Below are 16,273 nucleotides of genomic sequence, written 5' to 3'. Positions count from 1 at the left end.
TGTCAACTTCTGTTAAAAACACACATATGCACATATGCACCCAGGCATGCACAAACACATACAAACACACATACTCCTTTTTTTTTTTTTTTTAAGATTTATTTATTTTATTTGAAAGACAGGATTACAGAGAAGAGAGGGAGAGTCACTGATATCTTCCATCTGCTTCTTCACTCACCAAATAGCGGCAGTGGCCAGAGAGTCCCATGTCAGGAGCCCAGAACTCCATCAGGGTCTCACTCATGGGTGACAGAGGCCCAATCACTTGGGCCATCCTCCACTACTTTCCCAAACACATTAGCAGGAAGCAGGATCGGAAGCTGAGCAGTTGAGCAGTACTCAACCAGTACTCATATGAGATTGCTGATGTCACAGGCAGTGGCTTAACTCACCCCACCACAATGCCAGCCACAACAAATCTAATCTCATTTAGCTGCTTTGAGCCCAGCTTGGCACAAACTTAATGAAAATTACTCTACCCTACCTTCTGCCCTCAAAGCAAAAAAATAACTAAAACAGTATAGTCTTTTTCTTAGCTTCAGAATAAGCTCCAGTCACTTTTGAAGTTCTACCTTAGAGGAGTATCCAACTGTACCTATTCTCTTCAAAAGTCTTTATTAACCCTGAATTTAAGATTGTTCCTGGGGTCAGCGTTGTGGCTTAGCGGGTAAAGCCACTGTGCACAGTGCCAGCATCCCATGTGGGTGCCAGTTCAAATCCCAGCTGCTCTACTTCCAATCCAGCTCTCTGCTGTGGCCTGGGAAAGCAGTAGAAGATGGCCCAAGTCCCTGGGCCCCTGCACCCACGTGGAAGACCCAGAGGAAGCTCCTGGCTCCTGGCTTTGGATCGGCCCAGCTCCAGCCACTGTGGCCAATTGGGGCGTGAACTAGAGGATGGAAGACTCTCTGCCTCTCCTTCTCTCTCTGTATAACTTTCAAGTAAATAAATCTTTAAAAAAAAAAAAAGGATTGTTCCTGTTAAAAGAGTTGTAAAAAGGAACTAAGAAATGCCCAAAAAAAGTTTAATCATACATCTGTACTCTTCTAGACAGTTCCAAATTCATTCACTGCTAAATCATCGATTAGACCATAACTTGTTTAGGCTGCTGTGACAGCATACCTCCGGCTATGTAATTTATAAACAACAGAAACATACTGCTCACGGTTTGGGAAGCTACGCAATCCCAGACTAAGGCACCAGCAGATGCAGTCTCTGGTCAGGGCTCACTCCACTGCTTAGTATTTTTCTCACTGCAGCCTTACACAGCAAAAGGTGGCAATAAGTTCCCTCAGGCATCTTTTAAAGGACATTTTAATCCACTCTCAAAGCCCCTACCTCTTGGTATTATCAAGCTGCAGGTTATGTTAAAAATATGAATTTTAGGAGGACACAATCATTGAGACCACAGCAAACATAAGCCTCATCTTCTTAAAAATCTCTTCTGGGTCTCCCAAATGGGTAGCAGGGGCACAAGCACTTTGGCCATCTTCCACTGCTTCTCTCAGGCCATTAGCAGGGATCTGGAGCAGAAGTGCCAGCAGCCGGGACTCAACCAAGAACCCAAAGTTGGCCCCAAGCTTCATATTTTGATTCATTTCTTTTTTGTGGGGGTTGGGGGGTGTGGTGGAGGGAATTACAGTGACTATATTTAAGAGGAAGAGTTAAGATGTAATCTAAGAAAAGGTCAGTGAATGCGTACCCAACTGTGAAAATCAGAATATAAGAAAGTCACAATAATTCATTTTATAGAGAAAGAAGCAGAGGCCCAGAGGGACAGTGGCTTACTCAAGTTTATACATTTGGTGACAGAGTCAACAATAGTATCTAAGTCTCCTGACTCCAAGATCAAAGATTTTCTACTTTATTCATTAATTCAAATTACTAAACAGGATTATGCTAAAAAACACAAAGTAGACCCAAAAGACTACATATCATATGATTCTGGTATGGCAAATTTCTAAAAAACAGCAAGGGGGTTGGCATTGTGCAGCAGCTTAAGCCACTCCTTGCAACACCAGCATCCCTTATGATTGCCAGTTCCAGTCCTGGCTGTTCTGCTTCCTGCTAACGTGCCTGAGAAAGCAGCAGATGATGGCTTTAAGTACCAGGGCTCCGGCCACCCCGGTAAGCGACATGGATAAGTTCCTGGCTTTTGGTTCCTGACTTCAGCCTGGCCCAGTCCTGGCTGCTGTGGCCATTTGAAGAATGAACTAACAAAAAGAAGAGTTCTCTCTCTCAGTCTCTCGCTCCCTCTCTCCTTGATACTCTGCCTTTCAAATGAATAAACAAACTTTTTTTTTTCTTTTTAATGGTAAAACTAGAGAGACAATAAGTAAAGTAGTCATTGCCAGGGGCTGGTGGTAGGAACAGAGATTGACTGCAAAAGGGCAAGAGAGAGTTTTTTGGAAGATAAAAGTATTCTAAAAATGGATTATGGTAATTGCTGCACAACTGCATAAATTCACAAAACATGAATTGTGAATTTTATGGTATATAAATCATAACTCAATAAAGCAATTTTTTAAATTACTAAGAAGGAACTCTGCATATAAGGAAATCAAACAACTCAACATCAAGAAAACAAGCAACCCAATTTAAAAAGTGAGCAAAAGGAGGCAGGCATTCAGTGCAGTGATTAACACACTGTTGGGACACCACCATCCCATACCTGAGCACCCAGGTTTGAGTTCCAGCTTCCTGCTAATGTGCATCCTGGGATGGTGATGCACATCCAGGTGATGGTGGCTCAAGTGGCTGGGTCCCTGCCACCCACACAGGGAAGCTCAACTAACTTCCAGGCCCTTGGCTTCAGCCTGGCCTAATCCCAGCTATTGTAAGCATTTGGGGACTCTGGGTTTGTCTGTCTCTGTCTCTGTCTCTCTGCCTTTCAAATAACTTAAATATAAATTTTAAAAAGTTTAATGTGCCAAGAACCTAAGTGAATATTTTTTAGAAGAAGACACAAGTGGTCAACAGGTATATGGGGAAAAATAAAGCTCATTACCATTAATCATCAGGGGACGGCATATAAAACTCACAATGAGATACTTCTCATACCTGTTAGAATATTCACAAAAAGACAAAAGATAACAAGTGTTGGTGAAGATGTGGTGAAGAGAGAATTCTTGTATATTGTTAGTGGGACTATAAATTGACATAGCCGTTATGGAAAACAGAATGGTGGGTCCTCAAGTAAGCAAAAATAGAACTACTGGGGCTGGTTAAGCCAGCTGCTGGCAATGCCAGCAACCCACATTGGAGTGCTGGATCGAGTCACAGCTACTTCACTTCCGATCCAGTCTCCTGCTAGTGTGCTTGCAGAAAGCACAGGATGGTGGCCCAACGTTAGCCAGGCCTAGGCCCTGCTGTCGCAGCCACTGGGGAGTGAACTAGCAAATGGAAGTGCTCTGCCTCTCCCTCTCTCTCTGACACTCTACCTTTCAATAAATAAATAAATCTCAAAAAAAAAAAAAAAATAGAACTATCATATGCTCCAGCAACTCTACTTCAGGATGTTTATACAAAGGAAATGAAATCAGTATGTCAAAGAGACAGCTATACTGCCATGGTTATTAAAGCATTATTTGCAATGCTTAAGATATGGAATCAACCTGAGTGGAACCATTAATGGATGAACAGATAAAGAAAATGTGATAACAGTCATCCCTCAACAAAGCAAGTGATGGGTTACAAGACCAGTCCCTCTTCTACCCACTCCCACCCAATACCAAAAACCTCAGACACTCAAAACCTTTATATAAAATGGCAAAAATATTTGTATGCAACCTCTTCTATAAATGTTTTACTTATTTCTATTAAAGAGAGGGGGCTGGCATTGTGGTGCAGTGGGCTAAGCTGCCACCTGAGATGCCAGAATCTCATGAGTAGAGGTTCTGGTCCCGGGTGCTCCACTTCTCATCCAATTCCCTGCTAATGCATATGGGAAAGCAGCAGAACATGGTCCAAGTGCTTTGGCCCTTGCACCCACGTAGGACATCCAGATGAAGCTCCTGGCTCCTGGCTCCAGCCTGGCCCCAGCCCTAGCTGTTGTGGCCATTTGAGGAGTGAACCAGCAGACACAAGATCTCTCTGTCTCTCCCTCTCTCTGTAACTCTGCCTTTCAAACAAATAAATAAATCTTTGAAAGAGAGGAGAGAAAAAGGAGAGAGGGAGGGAGAGAGAGAGATATCTTTCATTTGTGAGAGAGAAAGAGAATCTTCCATCTGCTGGTTCACTCCCCAAATGCTCAAAAACAGCCAGAACTGCGCCAGGTCAAAGCCAAGACCCAGAAAGGTGGCAGAGAACCAACTACCTGAGTCATCACCTGCTGCCTCCCAGTTTGTACACAGCAGGAAAAGAAGCCAGAATCAGGCGGGGAGCCAGAACTCAAACAGGCATTGGACACAGGCATCTTAGTGGCATCCTAACCACTAAGACAAACACCTGCCCCATCTCCCATATACCTTAAATAATCTCTAGATTACTTGTAATGCTTAATCCAATGAAAACGCTATGTAAATAGCTGCTATAATGTATCATTTGGGAAATAACAAGGAAAGAAAATTGTACATGTTAAGTACAGACACCATGCTTTTTAAAATATTTTCATTTTGTGGTTGGTTGAATCCACAGAGGACCAAGTCTGTGACTGTGTGCATGTGTATGTGTGTGTTAAATGGAACCATACTCAGCCTATAAAAAGAAGGAAATCCTGTAAAAGAAGTTAAAAATATGCCATTCTGGCATATTGACTATTTTGAGTTGAAGGCACTTGAAAAACAGCAGGTGCAAGATCATTCTGACCTTCTTTCTATTTCTTAAAAGTAGAGAATGAAATTTCCACAGGAAAGATGCACTCCCTGTACTAAAAGGAAAGAATATTCTTATCAAGGACAAGAAGTTGAGATCAAGAGAATTTTGTACAGACCTTCTTAAAATGACCCTTTTATGCCTCATTTAAGTCTCCCCATATAATTTAATTGCTTTTTTCACAACTTACTCTTCTTTGTTCAATTTGGTGTGTAACTGTTGAATGCTACCTGTGTCTTTGGGTTTTTGTTTCCTTATGAGGGCCTCCTATGCCACATAAAATCTTGTACTAAATAAATTTGCATGTTTTCCTCTTGTTGATTTCAGGTCAAGCAGGAGAAAACCCTAAAAGGGTGAGGTAAAGTCTTACCTCTCCAACACTGTCATTTACAACATGAACTTGGAGAACATTCTGCTAAGTCAAATAGGGCAGGCACTGGGGGGAGAAAAAAACTGCACGATCTCATTTACATGTGGAATCCAAGAAAGTTGAATTCACAGAAGAACAGGATAGTACTTACTAGGAGCTAGGAGGTACATGAAATGGGGTACAAAGTTTCAGTTTTGCAGGATGAATAAACTCTGGAGATCTAATGTACAGCATAGTAACTACAATTAATACTGTATGGTACAAGTGAAATTTGCTGATTGTTCTTACCATGCCAAAAAAAAATAATAATAAGACAAGAAGTTCAGATCTTGAGATCAAGAGAACTCTGTACAGACACTGTTAAAATGACTCCTTCATGCCTCGTTTAAATCTCCCCATATAATTTAATTTATTAGGTAACAGATATGTTAGCTTGACTTTGGTAATCTTCTTAATGTATATATGTATCAATACATAAAGTTGTATACCTTAAATATGTATAAATTTTATTCAGCAATTATATCTCAATAAAACTAGTGAGGGGGAAGACATTTCACCAAAAAAAAAAAAAGAAAGAAAGAAAAGAGCTGAGATTTTAGCTTTAAATTCTTTTTGGCCGGCGCCGCGGCTCACTAGGCTAATCCTCCGCCTAGCGGCGCCGGCACACCGGGTTCTAGTCCCGGTCGGGGTGCCGGATTCTGTCCCGGTTGCCCCTCTTCCAGGCCAGCTCTCTGCTATGGCCAGGGAGTACAGTGGAGGATGGCCCAGGTGCTTGGGCCCTGCACCCCATGGGAGACCAGGAAAAGCACCTGGCTCCTGGCTCCTGCCATCGGATCAGCGCGGTGCGCCGGTCGCATCGCGCTGGCCGCGGCGGCCATTGGAGGGTGAACCAACGGCAAAGGAAGACCTTTCTCTCTGTCTCTCTCTCTCTCACTGTCCACTCTGCCTGTCCAAAAAAAAAAAAAAAAAATTCTTTTTAAGTACTCTGCTATAGAATGAGGGCAAGTGATGACTAGCCCCTAGATTTAAGTTCTTAGAACACCTGAGAAACTATGTCAAAGATTACCTCACTAAAACATGAAGAAATCAACTTTCTTCCAAATTTCAAATCTTCTATTCCAAATCTACCCAGTTAGATACCTGACTTACCAATCTTATATTTGAAATGGAAACAGAAAATGACGAGTACTATACAAACATACATATGATTACATATGATTCCTATTAAAAACACTTTAGGTATTTCTCATTAATTACTTTTAGGTACTCTCTGTACTGCTCTAAGTCTCCACAAATAGTTATAAAATACAGGCTGTGGGTTTTTTTTATTCGTTATCTGACCTGACCAAATAGCTCCAAATGGATTTCTTTGGTGATTTCATTTTCACTATATCATTGTGACACTAAAATTGAAATATAAAGATTTTATTAAGAGGAACTATTCCTAATTGCACATAGCAGGTTAGTTTAGTTCATTATTGGTAGGTACATCCTGGGGCCAGAGCTGTACACAGCGGGTTAAGCCACAGAATGCTGTGACAGCATCTCATACAGGCACCAGTTCGAACACTGGCTATTCCACTTCCAATCCAGCTCCCTGCTAATGTGCTGGGAAGGCAGCAGAGGCTGGCCCAAGTTCCCAGGCCCCTGACACCCACATGGGAGGCTCAGATAGTTTACGGATCCTGGCTTTGACCTGGCCCAGCCCTGGTCGTTGGGGCCAGTTAGGGAGTGAACCTGTGGATGAAAAATCTCTCTCAATCTCTCTCTCTCTGACTCTACCTGTCAAATAAATAAACGAATCTTTAAAAAAATAAAAGTACATCCTTCAGCTTACTCAGCATTTGAGGACATTAAATTCTTTATTACTTACAAATTAAAAATAATATTAAATCTCTAATGCTGCACACATCTGACAACCTACCAGAGGTATAAGCTGATACCTCTAACATTTGGACCTTAAAAACAAACATGAGTTTTAGTAAATGGAGGCCTAGGTTTCTGTAATTATGTAGAGGAGCCCATGAGGACCATTTAGTAAACCTACACTTCTCGTGTGCTGAAGATCGATCTACAAAAGATAAGACCTCGAGCCGGCGCCGTGGCTCAATAGGCTAATCCTCCACCTTGCGGCGCCGGCACACCGAGTTCTAGTCCCGGTTGGGGCGCCGGATTCTGTCCCGGTTGCCCCTCTTCCAGGCCAGCTCTCTGCTATGGCCAGGGAGTGCAGTGGAGGATGGCCCAGGTGCTTGGGCCCTGCACCCCATGGGAGACCAGGAAAAGCACCTGGCTCCTGGCTCCTGCCAGGATCAGCGCGGTGCGCCGGCTGCAGCGGCGGCCATTGGAGGGTGAACCAACGGCAAAAGGAAGACCTTTCTCTCTCTGTCTCTCTCTCTCTCACTGTCCACTCTGCCTGTCAAAAAAAAAAAAAAAAAAAAAAAAAAAAAAAAAAAGATAAGACCTCAAGAATCAGTTATCACCTTCCTAAGACTTAGAGTTCCACTAAATTTTCCAAAAGAGAAAGAAAAATCTAAAACTTATAAAAAGAAAGCAAAATTTTTACTCTGGCTTAGCTCTAATTTTAAAGAACAGGTTTTCTCAAAAGTATAATCTTCCAACATTTGGTAACTGAATAGATTAAGTAGTTATTCAAAGAACTCAAAACATAAAAACTGTAACACTATCTTTACTAAATATATTTATTTCTCCTTCAGATGCAAGTACAATTCCACATTAGAGACACTGAATCAGATTCCATATGATTAGGATCCCAACTATCAAACATACTTTCTTCTGTGAACATCTCACTGTAACCAGCTCAAACCTGCTAACAGTACTCCCCTGAGTAGAGAACAGTATATTCATTTTAGTTTAAGAGTTAATTCTCTTCAATACACATATTTTTCACACTATATTATTGCAATGAGGCACACAAAGAAGGTAAAGAATTCATTTTGTTAAATAAAAGCCAATTCCTGGGCCGGCGCCGTGGCTCACTTGGCTAATCCTCCACCTAGTGGCGCCGGCACCCCAGGTTCTAGTCCTGGTTGGGGTACCAGTTCTGTCCCGGTTGCTCCTCTTCCAGTCCAGCTCTCTGCTGTGGCCCGGGAAGGCAGTGGAGGATGGCCCAAGTGCTTGGGCCCTAAACCGGCATGGGAGACCAGGAGGAAGCATCTGGCTCCTGGCTTCGGATAGCACAGCGCACAGGCTGTAACAGGCCATTTGGGGGGTGAACCAACAAAAGGAAGACCTTTCTCTCTGTTTCTTTCTCTCTCTCACTGTCTAACTCTGCCTGTTAAAAAAAAAAAAATAAAATAAAGCCAATTCCTGGGACCAGTATTGTGGCTTAGCAGGTAAGGCCACTGCCTGCCAGCATCCCATACAGGTGCAGTTTGAGTCCCAGCTGCTACGCTTCCCATCCAGCTCCCTGTTAATGGCCTGAGAAAGCAGCAAAAGGTGTCTCAAGTGCTTGAACCACTGCCACCTATGTGGGAGATCTGGAAGACGCTCTGGCTCCTGGCTTAGATCTGGCCCAGTTCTGGCCATTGAGGCCATTTGGGGAGAAAACCAGGAGATGGAAAATATCTCCTTCTCCCTCTCTCTCGCTTTCGCTCTCACTCTCTCTCCTTTTTTAAAAAAGGCAGAGTTACAGAGAGAGAGCGAGAGAGAGAAAGGGATGGGCCAGGCTGAAACCAGAAGTCAGGAACTCCATCTGGGCCTCCCACTTGGGTGGCAGGAGTCCAAGCATTCGGGCCATAATCCTCTGACTTCCTAGGCACAGTAGCAGTAAGCTGGATCAGAAGCAGAGCAGCTGGACATGAACCAGCACTCTAACATGGGAAGCTGGCATTTCAAGTAACAGTTTAATTGTGCCACAACCCAGCACCCCCATACCTCTTTTTTATATGAAATTATAAAATCATTTTAATAAATAATATTAAGGGGCCATGTTGTAGTATAGCAGGTAAACTCACCATCTACAACACCCAAATGAGTGCCAGTTCATGTTCTGGCTGCTCTACTTCCCAAACGAGCTCCCTGCTATTGGCCCAGGAAAAGCAGCAGAAGATGGCCCAAGTGTGTGGGCCCTTGCCACCCATATGGGAGATCCGGGTGAAGCTCCTGGCTTTAGTCAGGCCCAGCGTTGGCTACTGTGGCCATCTGGGGAGTGAACCAGCAGATGGAAGACCTCTCTCTGTCTCTCCCTCTCTCTCTCTCTACCTCTTTCAAAATTAATTAATTAATTAATAAAATTAAAACTTACATAACTGATGTTCTAGCCTTCTGCCCACTACCACAAAGGAAATAAAGTCATGAAAATAAACCTATCAGTAGCATAGCAGATGGGCACAGGTTCAGGTCCTGGATGCTCTTCTTCTGATCCAGCTCTCTGCTGTGTCCTGGGAAAGCAGAAGATGGCCCAAGTCCTTGGGCCCCTGCACCCGTCTGGGAGACCTTGGGGAGGCTCCTGGCTTCAGATCGGCACAGCTCCAGCCTTTGCAGCCATCTGGGGAATGAACTAACAATGCAAGACCTTTCTCTCTCTCTCTGCCTCTGCCTCTCTGTAACTCTGCATTTCAAATAAATAATAATAAATAAATATAAACCCACTGTAATGCAAAAAGACAACATTTTATCTGACAATATTGTATGAATGCAAAGCAAAGAAATACACTGTAAAGAAGTTCAATTCCTACATTTTTTACCGTCGCTGTGAGAGGATGACAGAGAGAAGAAAGTGGAGGGAGAGAGAAAAACTGAAGAAATCTCCCTTATCTACAAATAAAGCAGTCTCATCAACTAGAACCACGCTCTGCCTCTCTCAATCTCCATCGCTTCACTGACTGCTCCAAAGTCCCAAACAACAGATGAAATACAGAAGCCTCTAATTATATTTTTCCACTTAACTAGTAATCAAGATATTACTATCGGGGCTGGCACTGTGGCGCAGCGGGTGAAGCTGCTACCTGCAGTGCTGGCATCCCATACGGCCGCCCGTTTGAGTCCCAGCTGCTCCACTTCCAATCCAGCTCTCTGCTACGGCCAGGGAACGCTGTAGAAAATGGCCCTGCACCAGCATGGGAGACCCAGAAGTTCCTGGCTCCTGGCTTCAGATCGGCACAGCTTGGGCCACTGTGGCCATCTGGGGAGTGACCCAGCAGATGGAAGACCTCTCTATCCTTCTCTCTCTCCCTTTCTCTCTGTGCCTTTCCGTAACTGTCTTTCAAAATGAATAAATCTTTTTTTTTTAAAAAAGATATTATTATCAATTACATTTAAAAATTAAAAAACTGTTTTTTAAACTAACATATGGAATGTTGATCTAAGCCATTTAAACAACACTGGTATGCTTTTACAGCTTAATGTCTGTAAATAGGGCTTACATTTATTCTAGTTCTAGGTATTAACAGAATTTGTTATCTCATTTTAAGGGAAGCTTCCTGATAAAAAATTATACAGAAATATATTTTTTAAAACACTGAAGATGAGTAAGGTATTAGGTTTTGGCAAACACAGTGTTTTTTAAAAGAAAACTTAAATGAATTAACCCTGTGGCTCTGCTTTCTGTAAAGAGTACAAAAATCCTTACATTCATAAGCATGGCTTAGTCCCTCAGGCCCTACATGCTCCTTTTCTTCCATTAGAAGGAAAATGTGTAATACACATAAAGTGTATAGAGTCACATGTTCAGAGTATTGTAGAGATATAAAGTCATTTACAAGGAAGAAAAACCTTTGCCAAGAGGATGATAAGATTAACCTTATTGGTTTGATTCCTAATTATCCCAAAGAGACAACTGGGATGATGGAGAGTGGTTTGGAGAGACAGAAGAGTGGAATGTAGACAGAAAGGAAGGTTGAGACTTGAGACCAATCAATTAAAAAGTAACTTAAATGCACATGCATCACCATTTAATGGTCTACTGGGGATTAGATAAAATGAGTTATTTAAAAATCAGCTGTGACTATCTTGAAATATATTTAACTGTTCTCATTATAACAAGCTATAACAAATTTCAAAAAAGCAAACACTATACTAAATGGCACAAAAATATAAACCTGAGAATCAAACAGAATCCTGCATTGGTCCTCTAACTGCTTCACTCCTGATAATTACAGAAGATTGCAAGTTGATACCTCATCTGAAAAGGACTAATTCGAGCAGCATCGACACAGGGCTTAAAAGTGCTATAATGCTAATACTTTAGTTTCAGAGTTGCTTAGAGTCCTTGTCATATTTTGTTTTGAACTAAAGAAACTTATTAACACATTTTTTAAAAAGTTTCTCTGATTAGAAGAAATGAAACACTTCTACATTTATAAATGTGATATGAGTGCACCTATGGTTTAATTAAACCAAGACATTTACTAAATGTAATATATAGTAAATCAAAAATAAGCATTAAAGAAATGGAAGATTTTTTTATTTTATCAGCATTGAAATCCTATTTATAAAATATATTTAACTTTGTTATGGTTAACAAAGGACTCAATCACTATCCTCAGAAAACAGAATATATTAATGAATTCAATATATACGTCATTTAAAGAATATGTAAGAGGTGGATATCTGGCAGGGCAGTTAAGTCCCCACTTGAGACATCCATATTTCACATGGGAGCAACCTCTTCCAAACCTGCTTCCTACTAATGCACACCCTGGAGGACAGCAGGTGGTGGCTCAAGTACTTGGGTCCCTGCCACCCATTGGGGAGACCCAGATTGAATTACAGGCTCCCGGTTTCACCCTGGCACATCCCTGGCTGTTGCCAGCATTTGGGGAGTAAACCAGTGAATGGAAAATCTCTCTGTCTCTGTATCTGTCTCTCTCTCTCTGCCTTCCAAATTAAATCAAAATAAATTTTTAAATAAAGAAAGATATGTAACAGGTCAGAGATAAATTAACATCCCTAATTAGCTATAGTTTAGAAATCTAAATAAAGTGCCACAGACCACAAAATAACTGTTTCATATTCAAAGGTGCAGATTTACTTTGGATCAGCTGGACTCACTGCATTGCATTGCAGGAGACAGCAGTTAAGAAGTGACCTTGGGATGGATACTGCCACTCTGCAAGTCCGAGAGGCCCATTTCTTCATTGAAAGGATCTCTACTTTTTGACAAACACCCAGCTTTCTGCACTCTGCCTACCCAAGACTCTATCTGAAGTATTTTTTATGAAATTTCACAACTATAAATATTCATAAAAAACATACAAAATACAAAACGGGTCAAGAATACACACCTTTCTGATACAGTACACAAGAAAGTTAAGAAAATACTGTTACACAGTAAGTTTTAGGATACATGTTCTGAGTTTAAATCAGCAAGTTCAAGAAATCTTATGCACTTCCTTTCCATCATGTCAGATCCTAGGAAGATTTTCAAATCAATTTGCAATACACAATGTATGTACCCCACAAAGACATGTGCAGACACATGCACCCATCAATTCCCCTGCCCTTCATTAAGATTTCTTTCTCCTTTCATAAAAACCTGGGGTTAGGTGTTTTAAAAGCTCAAACATCTATTAAGCTACACTTTGCTTTGGCACTAGCTCCCCCTCCAGACCAACATGCTAGTATAACCGCATTTTAGAAACATAAGGAAGGAACCCAAGCTTTTCCAACCCACTAGCAAATTTCAAAATTCACTACTTTTAAAGACACTCTAATTCCTTAAAATAACAAGTTGGAATCTGTAACAAAACACTACATAATGTATTCAGAAAGAGTCTGTCAATTTTACACGTCTCAAATAGAACTGGCTTACAAGAAAACAACCTGAACTTACTTTTTAAACTCAAGAACATCCTTAGAATACAAGCTATACAAAGCCAATTTTATGGAAATTATTTTGAACCTCTAATCTAGTGAATCGCAAGATACCCTTCGTGCTAACTCACTACTTGATCAAAGATACATTTTGGTATCTGTTTCTGCAATCCATGCAAGTTTGATTCCAGTCTTTCAGCCCTTCAAACAGAATTCTCAGTTCATGAAAACAGCAAAGGGAGGTCCATGCCTTCAACCACCCCTCAATGTTCTTTCCAACCTAATCATCTCTAACTCCCTACGTTTTTACACACGAAGCCTGTAAAACCACAATTTAAATACTTGAATTTCCATCTTCTTAATACTGTAGTATTTATAAGATTAAGACTTTATATATACGTGTCTTATATTTCACAAGGATAGCAAAGTACAGGGCCTTTGGCATAGGGCTTTAGGTTCTTTTAAAGCTATTTCAAAGAACAGAGACAACAACTTACTCCATTATTTCAGTATAGTTCTCTGGCGTTTAAGTGACTTCGCTCCTAAACAGCTTTCTAGATGATGCACTCTTTTAAAGAATTATGCACAAAACATAGAATCCAACTTTAATGAAGCCAATAAGCTTGCACATAGCCCCTGGAACAACCAGAGGGGGGAAGAAGCATGAACGCTGCCTGCAGTTTCTACAGAGCCAAGCCAAAGTTAACGTCAGTTAGTTGTGATAAGTCTAACTCTAAAATGATACAAAACTTGTTACGCATTTGTTCCCTGAAACCTTGAGGCTGGGTTATCTCCTGGAGAAGGTGGCTTTCCTGGGTCCACCTTCTCGTCTTAAGGAAGCTAGAAACTAATTCAAGCACGGGTAGGAGAAAAACGCCACCTCCCCCGGCCTTTATCAAAGGCCTCACCCTGAAGGGCAAAATGCTAAGAGCTCATTAGGGGTAAATCCTAACCGCGGCATCGCCCTTTCACCTAAGTGGTGCGTTGCGCATCTGAAGATTGCAATGCCCACGGTGAGAACAGGTGCTGCAGCCCACAGCCTCCTCACTCCAGCAGGACACACAGGGACTCCTTTAACCCTCCGAAGGAAGTTTGGGGCTTCCGAAGCTCGCAGCTCGTCATCGGCACATCCAAAGGGGGTCAGGGGCTCTCGCGCCCTCACCCGCCCCGCACCGGCCCCTCGCCGGGGGGCCCATCTTTGTGCGAACCCACACTCCCGGATGGCTAGCCCGAGAAGCCCACAACGCAGGGGCACCCTCTCCTCCCAGCCACCCGCGACTACAGGGGCCGAGCCGCTGGAGAAAGGAAAGGTGGCTGCAGAGGGGTGACGAGGGGACAGCTCCCACCCCCGCCTCCGTCCCTTCTCTCCCAGGGCTTCGGCCCCGGGCAAGGATGCGCGACGCCCAGGGCAGCGGCCGCGCCGCCCCGGGTCCCCCCACCCGCTCGCCCGCGCCCCCCGGGCCGCGCCGCCGCACCAGCCAGCCAGAGCGCCCCGGGGGCTGCCTCCCCACTTTTCTGGATGAGTAGCAGCAGTTAGAGCAACAGGCCCCGGGGGTCGCCCGGGGTGGGGGGTGGGGGGCAGCGACAACCCCCGGAGCCCGCTCAGACCCCGCGCTCGCCCAGCCCAAGACCCCGAGGCGCGCGGGGCCCGGCTCCCGAACGCCCCCTTACCCGAGGCGGGAGCGCGGGCGGTCTCCGCCGTCGCCAGCCGCCACAGCCCCAGCCGTCAGCCGCAGCTGCCCCGCGCTGGGGGAGGGAGAGGCGGCCGGGTGGAGGATGCTACTCCCGACGGAAGGGAGAGGAAGGAAAACGGACCGCCGCCGCCGCTTAACGGAGCCTTCGGCGCCACTGACTGAGCGAGAGCGCGAGGCGGCGCGAGCCGGGCAGTCGCTGACAGCGCGAGACCGAGCGCGAGCCGGGTCCAGGGCGCGCGACCCTGAGCGGCGCCGGCCCCATTCCGCGAGGAGAGGAAGAGGACGGGCAGGCTGCGGGGCCGGGAGGGGGCGGCGCGGGGCGGGGGCCTGGGGCTGAGGGAGCCGGCGACTCGGCTCGGCCCGGCGAGGACGCGCGCACGCGCCGGAGCGGCTCTGACAACGAGCGCAGGCGGGGAAGCCTCGGCCGGCGCGAGCGCGCGAGGGAGCGTGCGCGCGCGCGGGCGGGGGCGCGCGCGCCCCTCGGCGTTCCAGGCGGCTGGGAGAGGGCGCGCATGCGCCGGCCGCCGCCACCTACCGCGACCCTGGCATGTGCCAGCGCTTCTCCCCGCCCCCTGCCTCGCTGCGCCGGCGGACCGCGTAGCCGCAGCATCCTCGGCCGGGCAGAGAGCCGCGGGCCACGGCGGGCCGGCAGGGCTCCGGCCGGGCGCCGGCTCGCAGACGGGCGTAGGCCGCCCTCTACTGCCTGAAGCCCGGCTTCCCCGCTCGCTGGGGGAGCCGCCTCCAGGCTGCGCCGGGGAACGGCCGGCCAGGCCAGCTCAGTCCGCGGCCCCCAAGGGGAGCCCGCACTGGCGACTGGAGGCAGGCTCTCTGCTGCTTTTAGGGGTGGTCTCTGCCGCTGCTCAGCCCCGCTCGGCTGCAGCCTGCAGGCATCGCGCCCGCTGCGACTCCGCAAAGCCCTGTGTCCTCTTGTGAGAGCTGTGTGTCCACATCCGCGCCGAAAAAAGAACGATTTCCCCCCGCGGGGGCCCGAGCGCGATGCCTGGCCTCTCCCGACCGGCGGCGGCGGCGGCGGCGGCGGGAGCCCCTCTCGGGCGGAAGTTTATTCAGACCGGGGAAGAGGGCGGCGCGGGGAGGGAGGGAGAAGCTTTTTCCCTAGGATGCTTCCTACCCGCTCGGACTCGGGAAATTCCTGGCGCCCGCGATGCAGAGCAGAGTGGGCCGAAGAGCTACCTCAGGCCAGCCCAGACCGCGAGCTGAGCGGGGAGGACCCGAGCGCGCCGCCCCGACACACAAAGTCGTCTCGGGCCGAGGGGGTGCCGCCGGGGCCAATCAGAGCTGCGAGCCGCGTGAGTGGAGTGCGAGCCGGCCAATCAGAGGGCCGGAAGACGAGCTTCCCGTCCCGAACTCTTCCCTGTAGCCTCGGGACCCAGATCCCAAGCCCGGGGCGTAGCGCCGCGGAGACGCGAAATGGTGCCCCGAGGGCAGGAGTTGTCCCTGCCCCTCGAAGGGGCGGCTGGTTTTAAAGTGAATATCGGGGGTCCTTACTCCAGAGTAGATGACGGCGGTTTTGGTGCCAAGTTTTCAATGGATCACAGGAAAAAAGAGAGTTAAGAGGCAGCGGCCTGCCAAAGCTGCAATCTACTCTAATAACCCGCATAAATGCACA

General features: G+C 45.9%; 1 protein-coding gene across 10 annotated transcripts in view; it reads right to left on the bottom strand.

Moving 5' to 3' along the window:
• FUT8 (fucosyltransferase 8) overlaps positions 1–15,928 on the bottom strand; it is a 296,071-nt gene extending 280,143 nt beyond the window's left edge. For 4 of the 10 annotated variants that reach the window (XR_016226667.1, XM_070065095.2, XM_089322515.1 and 1 more), the window contains exon 1: positions 14,624–15,103. The gene's annotated coding sequence lies outside the window, so the exon portion shown is untranslated. Of the gene's footprint in view, positions 1–14,623; positions 15,104–15,775 lie in introns of those variants that run through there. The other 6 variants (XR_016226668.1, XM_089322516.1, XM_051826373.3 and 3 more) reach the window with 4 other exon arrangements.
• Positions 15,929–16,273: the final 345 nt, after the last annotated feature.

Source organism: Oryctolagus cuniculus, chromosome 20 (genome assembly GCF_051225735.1).
Source record: "Oryctolagus cuniculus isolate XC-2025 breed Fujian yellow rabbit chromosome 20, ASM5122573v1, whole genome shotgun sequence".
In the NCBI taxonomy this organism is placed as follows: Eukaryota; Metazoa; Chordata; class Mammalia; order Lagomorpha; family Leporidae; genus Oryctolagus; species Oryctolagus cuniculus.
Note: the sequence above shows the minus strand (reverse complement) of the source record. Positions and strands in the feature narration are given on the sequence as shown.